The sequence below is a fragment of the Nematolebias whitei genome, chromosome 8 (assembly GCF_014905685.2).
Source record: "Nematolebias whitei isolate Nwh7 chromosome 8, NemWhi1, whole genome shotgun sequence".
Taxonomy (NCBI): Eukaryota; Metazoa; Chordata; class Actinopteri; order Cyprinodontiformes; family Rivulidae; genus Nematolebias; species Nematolebias whitei.
Window position 1 is genome coordinate 14,040,544 of NC_056505.1, and position 6,489 is coordinate 14,047,032.

Genomic DNA, 6,489 nt, shown 5'->3' on the forward strand with positions numbered 1-6,489 from the left:
TATATATATATATATATAATATTATTATTAATGACCACCTTTTGAGTGGGCAATTATGTAATTGCTTCTCGCTGTGTAATGTGTATGCGTTTGTTTGTAAGTCTGTCTGTTAGCGGAATATCTCCTCTCGGAAAGTAACCATCGGGCGTTTCTTCACCGCTGACTAACATGTGGAGTCGTTTAAAAATATGGTTCTATCTCAGTCAGTTTTGCAACGTTTTGGTAACGTAAATGTTTTGAAGCTGTTCCAGCTCTGCAGATCACTTGAGATCTGGGAGTTTCATGTTCAATCATGCATGACATTATTTTTTACAACAAAATAAAGGCTGAAATCCTGTCTTTATTTTATTTCTTTTTCAAAACAAGCAGATATTACTTTGAGAGTCTGGTATGTAACATAAAAAAATGATTATGTTTAAGGAACACAGGCCTTTATTTAAGGTATTTATATAAAAACTTAAGATGAGCAGATGAAACTTAACAATTTGACTTAAAAGATCTTTGTGCTTACTAGGAAAATAAATAAAAAATATACAACATATTTTACACAGATGGCTTTTTAAAAATTAAATTATTTATTTATTTATTTATTTCATCGTAATTTGAACCACAGAACTGCATCATGGCTACTGCAGCTATGATTTGCCTTCCAGTTCGACCGTTTCTAAATATTCAGGCAGCGTTTATTCCCATCTTAAACGTCGGGTCAATAGTACTTGAATTAAAACTTCTAGAGTGCTTTTGAATAGTTTTTGTGTGATCAAGGCCATACAGAAAGCATTTTCTCACGTGGATTGTCTGTTTGTAGCATTTCAGATAAGAGAGCTGTTTTTAAATTGATATTTGACTAAAGGAGCGGACGGCTAATGATCACAGTGACTTTCTTTAACAGAAAATGTGACATTCAGGTCCAGTTATTACACCAATTAGTTCACTGTTTGGAGGCTGTTCAATTACATGCCCTTTTGTTTTGTTTACCCTCATCATTAGGTCTAACCTTTGCTGCCAATAAAAAGCTTTTTATTTGCCCTTTGAGTCAAGTCGAACTGCTATAAAGATCTTAGCCATGTTAAACAACAAACACCATTTTAGGTAGATCTGTGGCTTATCTTGTAAGAGTGTGGATGAATTTTTATCATGCAAGTCTACAAAGATGCATCACACACTTAAAACAATAAAGCTTTTAATAGGTATCAGTTGGAGAAGGGCTTTCCATTCACCATTTTCCTTTTGTCAGAGACATAATATCTATATTGTTACTAAAAAGTCATGTACTTAGCTGGTTTGTGAGATAAGCTTAACAGCAATAATTAAGGAATTTTGATGATGTATATTCTGACGTCCAAGTGAAACAATAAGAAATTTAGGAAGTTTGAAAAACAAACTAAAGAAGAAAAACATGGGCTTCTGGACTATTTCTGGTTAAGAACTTTAAAACCTAATTAGGATAATGAGCATATGTCTCGTTGCACAAAGGATTTGGAAAAGGTAATTAAACTGGAGCCATTTTTTTTTAACCTTTTATGAAAATTGCTCAACCAAAACACAATTTTTTTTTTTCTAGATGACTTGAATGCCTGAACATTGTTGGATTTATACCTGGATTACTGAGCATGAACTTTGGTGTTTTGAACCACTTTGGCATGGCATGGTCTGCCTTAGACAAGTTGACGGGGAAGAGGGCGGGCCCGAAGGCCATCTTATCACCAGCAAACTGTTTTTTCCCATTCTGGGAGTGAGCTGTTTGTGGGATTCAGTTTGGTTTGGTGGGCTCTTCAGACTGAATAAGTCCTTTGGATGAAGGATGAAACGTCTCTGCAACAAAAGAAACCGTCCAGATGACCAAACTGAACATTGTTGGATTATACCTGGATTATTAAGCATGGACTTTGGTGAACACAGGGAAAACCTTTAGGAAGTCTTCAGAGATAATGTAGATGAGATTTCACATTGTTATTCAAAACGCAGAAGAGTTTTCTCAGACTGTGCGTGCAGAACGTGGCACTTCAGAACAAATTGTGAACATTGAACAGATCACATCCAGATCACACTCGGGCCTCCAAAAACATCCTCGCCATCAGGAGATCGATACATCTGTTCAATTGGAGAAAAAGAAACGACTTTATCACAACCAAACAAAAGAACATGCAGACTGAGTCAGTGATTAGTCCTCTCAGTAGCGCCGTTGGAGGAAGGATAGGACCCAGAACGCAGACAGAACTCAAGCAGCTTTAGAAAACAAACCTAACTTTCAGTGTTCTCGGGTTCTTGTGTTTGAGTTCTGGTACTTGTGTTTTTACCCAATCACTTAGTTTCCCTGAGTTCAGATCCGGATCAGTCTGTGTGGTTTTGATCAGTCTCATTCCTCCCGTGTGTTCTCTGTCATCTCTCACTCATCCTCAGTCAGCTCCTCGTGTTTTTCTAAATCAGCCGGCCAGTCTCACCTGTTCTGTCTGTTGTTAGCTCAGGTGTTATTAATACCTCGTCTGCCTTGCTCTGATTATTCATTCTGCTCACGTATCCACCTCAGCAGTGCATTGTTGGTTTTAAACCTCGGTCTACTTGGTTCTTCTCCAGAGAATCTGTAAGTTTGCTGCCACGCCATCTTTTTGTTTTGGTTTAAAAATAAAAATAGAACCACGACAACCGCGGAGGTAATAAATCTAAAAATAAACTCAAAGAACATAACAACAGCTGAAATACAGATCCTGACACCCAAAAGTGGGCCGTCTAGATGTGGCTTTAGAGAAATAACTTTTAGTTCACAGACGAATAAAGATGTGAATCAAAGTTTGATTAATGCTTCTGTCAAATCAGTGCAGCGTGCACGTTTACCTGCACAGCCAGAATACTTGTTGCATTCAAGTGAAAATCTAGCAAATAAAATCAAATCACTTTTGTCTCTTAATGAAAGCTGAAAGTGGATCAATATTAATGTTTGTCTTTTATTAAACTGTCCCACAAACCACTGGAAAAGTGGTTTGTGGGACAAGGCTGCACAGAAATCTGTTGGAATCAGTCTCCCCACCATCACAGACATCTACTCCTCCAGATGCAGGAAGAGGGCCACCTGCATCATGAAGGACCCCACCCACCCAGCACACACACTTTTTGCCCCACTCCCCTCAGGAAGGAGGTTAAGGAGCATTAAGTGTAGAACCACTAGACTGAGGAACAGCTTCTACCCTGAGGCTGTTAGACTCATGAATCTCTAACTAGAATAATCACTGTGAAAAAACATATCATGTTGCTGCTGATCTGTTTCATGTTGCTGCTGATCTGTTTCAATGTTGATGTGTTCATGCGTGCACATCTGCTCACAGACTCATGTTCATGTTTGTGCTGATGTTCAATGTTTTATGTTATGAGTGCTTAGTGTATATTTAGTTGATGTTTTTCTTAGTTCATATCTTAGATGTTATTACTGTTTTTCTTAGACATTTTATTGTTGGATGTAACTGGGACCCCGTGTACATAATTTCGCTCCACCACATGTACCACATGAGGTGCGAATGACAATAAAGAAACTCTGACTCTGAAAAACTTTAATGAAACTTGCCATCATTGAATGGATGCCTACAACTCATTACCTTCAGAGCCAACTTAATTCAATATGGCTGCCACAGACAATTGATTATAGAAAATACCAAAAATACCTATAATTCAGTTAATTTTACAGACACTGAGCTAAAGTTTGTTGTGGTAGTAGCCGAGTCATCTACAACCCATACTCCACATGCTCCTCATTGTGCAACACCTTTGCTCTAAACCAGTGGATCCCAACACTGGTCCTTGAGGAACTCCATCCTGCATGTTTTAGTTGTTTCCCTGCTTTGACACACCTGATTTGAATAAATGGGTGATTAACAGGAATGCACAGAACTCGAAGAAGTAATTAATCATTGAATCAGGTGTGCTGGAGCAGGGAAACTAAAACATGCAGGACGGTGTTCCTCAGGGACCAGGGTTGGGAATCACTGCTCTGAACTATAACCTTAACTGTTGGAGTCAACCCTCTTTGTTAGCAAAATATCTCTTGAACTACTGCACAGGCTTTAATGAAACTCTGAAAATAATCTCTGGATGTACATCGACAAGTGAACAAATTTATGAAGAAGAATTTACTCTGCAATTGGACGATGAGCCCAAAACACACCACAAAGATCTGAGGAGCTACATTACTAATGAGTTCTCTGCTCGGTCACCATCCACATGAAGACAAAAAAGGTCTTAAATGAACAATTATTTGGCCTAACGTTTAAGTCACAACAAAACCCCTCTTCGTTTTACCTGTGGAAAAGGTTACACCTATTAAGGTGATGACAGAGTCACAGGCAAATGGATCTGACAGGACATTAATCTGATTTTTCATTACCACCACACATCTCACTAATTTATTGCTTTAATATATGAACAATTGTCCCACGTCACAACACATAAGTGTCATACATAGCCTCCAAACAAATAGACGGGTGAATTAAACATTATTTGTTTTTACTTATCCCTCTAAATGTTGCATATGAAGCACCGGACCTGGATGAATTACAAAAGTTTTATAAACACCTTCGTCTTAGTGGAAGTATGAACTTGCCAACAGAGCAGGATACACACACACTGTCTCGTCACTCAGATATACCAAAAATAGGATAAGAATTGTGTTGAGTCAAGGTAAAAGAAAAATCTCTGGGGGAAAAAAAGCTACGATTTCATTTACATGATAAAAATAATAATAACGCAGCCAAAGAAGGATAAAAACTCGCACACATGCATAAGAAATGTGCTCATTGGGGAAGTATTCTGAAGATTCAGGTGAACGCGCTGTTCAGAAACAGCACAAACCAAACCTTTAAAGATCAAACGAGGATGCAGTGGTTTTCACGTGCTTGTGTAAACCGAGATAAAAATGTTTGTGCATTAGGAGGTGCTCTGCATTCAAACTCTGCTCTGACGCGTTCCATTTTCTGTCCGGATTTCTTTGTTGACACGTCTCGCTCCTTAATCCACCCATGAGAGCACACTCTGCTGTTTTAAAAGGCTCTGTGCATCCGTCCCAGTAATGTGAACGTCAAACTTCCTGATGTCTCCACTGGTTGGCTGCTCAGAGTTAACTCGATCACTTTCAGAGAACTTAACGTTTGTCACCTTCAGACTGAAAACGCTGATAAACTCAAGAGGGAGTAGCTGTTAGAGAGTGAGAATGAATGGCAAATGTTTTGCAGGATCTGATTTTTTGTGTTCAGCATTTAAATTAGAAGTTGAAAACTTTTTTTCTGGGGCAAAAGGGGTGCTTTAGAGCAGCGATAATTAACTGGCATCTCGTGGGTACAGAGTGGGGGTGAAACTTTATTAAAGTTAAGGTAGAACCTAAACTGTGAACTAAGGAGGAGTCCCAAAAATGTCTTTAGACGTTCATGGCGCTGCTCAATAACTATTTAAACAAAAACAGGTCCAAATCTGCCACTATTTATTTCAAAAGCTTACTCCAGCAGATTAAATGGTGGGGAGTAAAGAAGGTGGGCTCCACACAGAGGGCTGTGGTAGCTCGGTGGTCTGTTGTGTCAGGAAGGGCATCCGGCGTCAAAACAATTGTCAAGTCTTAGTGCGAGTTAGTTCACTGTGGAGACCCCCGAGGAAGGGAGCAGCCGAAAGAAGAAAAATTCCAGTAGATTAAATTATAAAAGTGGGGACAGCTGCCAAAATGATTACAAAGTTGGTTTAGATTAGAATTTTGCAAGTCGTACACATAAAAATAAGCAAAAGTTGAATGTGGCAGCATGACTGGTCACAAACTCAGAACTGAAGTGAAACTGCTCCCACGTAATAAAAAAAAATTGTAAGTCACCAACAAAACACAGATAAAGCACCCAGATCAGATCCCAGACCTCAACTCAGAAACATTTTAACATAAAAAAAACGTATTGGTTCTTTGAAACGGAGAGCCACTATTTCACCGTGGTTCATTGGGGGGGGGGGTATGCTCATTCATTCTGGCCTGCATACAAAATTCTTTCCCAAGATCATGCTCTGAATGCTGAATAGAACCCTGATGTGGAACGAGTGCAGAACGCTCAGCATCACGACTTTTCTTCTCTAAATACCCATTAACTGAAGACAAGAGCCCAAAAAAAAACACAATTGGCCATTTTAGTTGTTCTATTTGCATTTTAGCTGTTGCTGCACTCTCATACCAACTTATTAACAAACTGAAGGTCTTTTTATTTTCTTGAGGCGATCAGGATCTATATCCGCATGACTCAAAGTTTTCCATAGGTTTTCTGAACATGTGTTCCTTTCTCTGAAAAGAATTTGGTTTTCTCACGACACAATTATCAAATTCTTGTGTGCATGAATAACCCCTTCCCTGGGAGAAAACTTCCAAAGATGCTTTTGACAAAAAAAAAAAAAAAAAAAAAACAAATGCATGACCCAAAATTTAGGGGCGTGTGTGGGGGGGGGGGGGGGGGGGGGGGGGGCCGCGGAGCACAATTT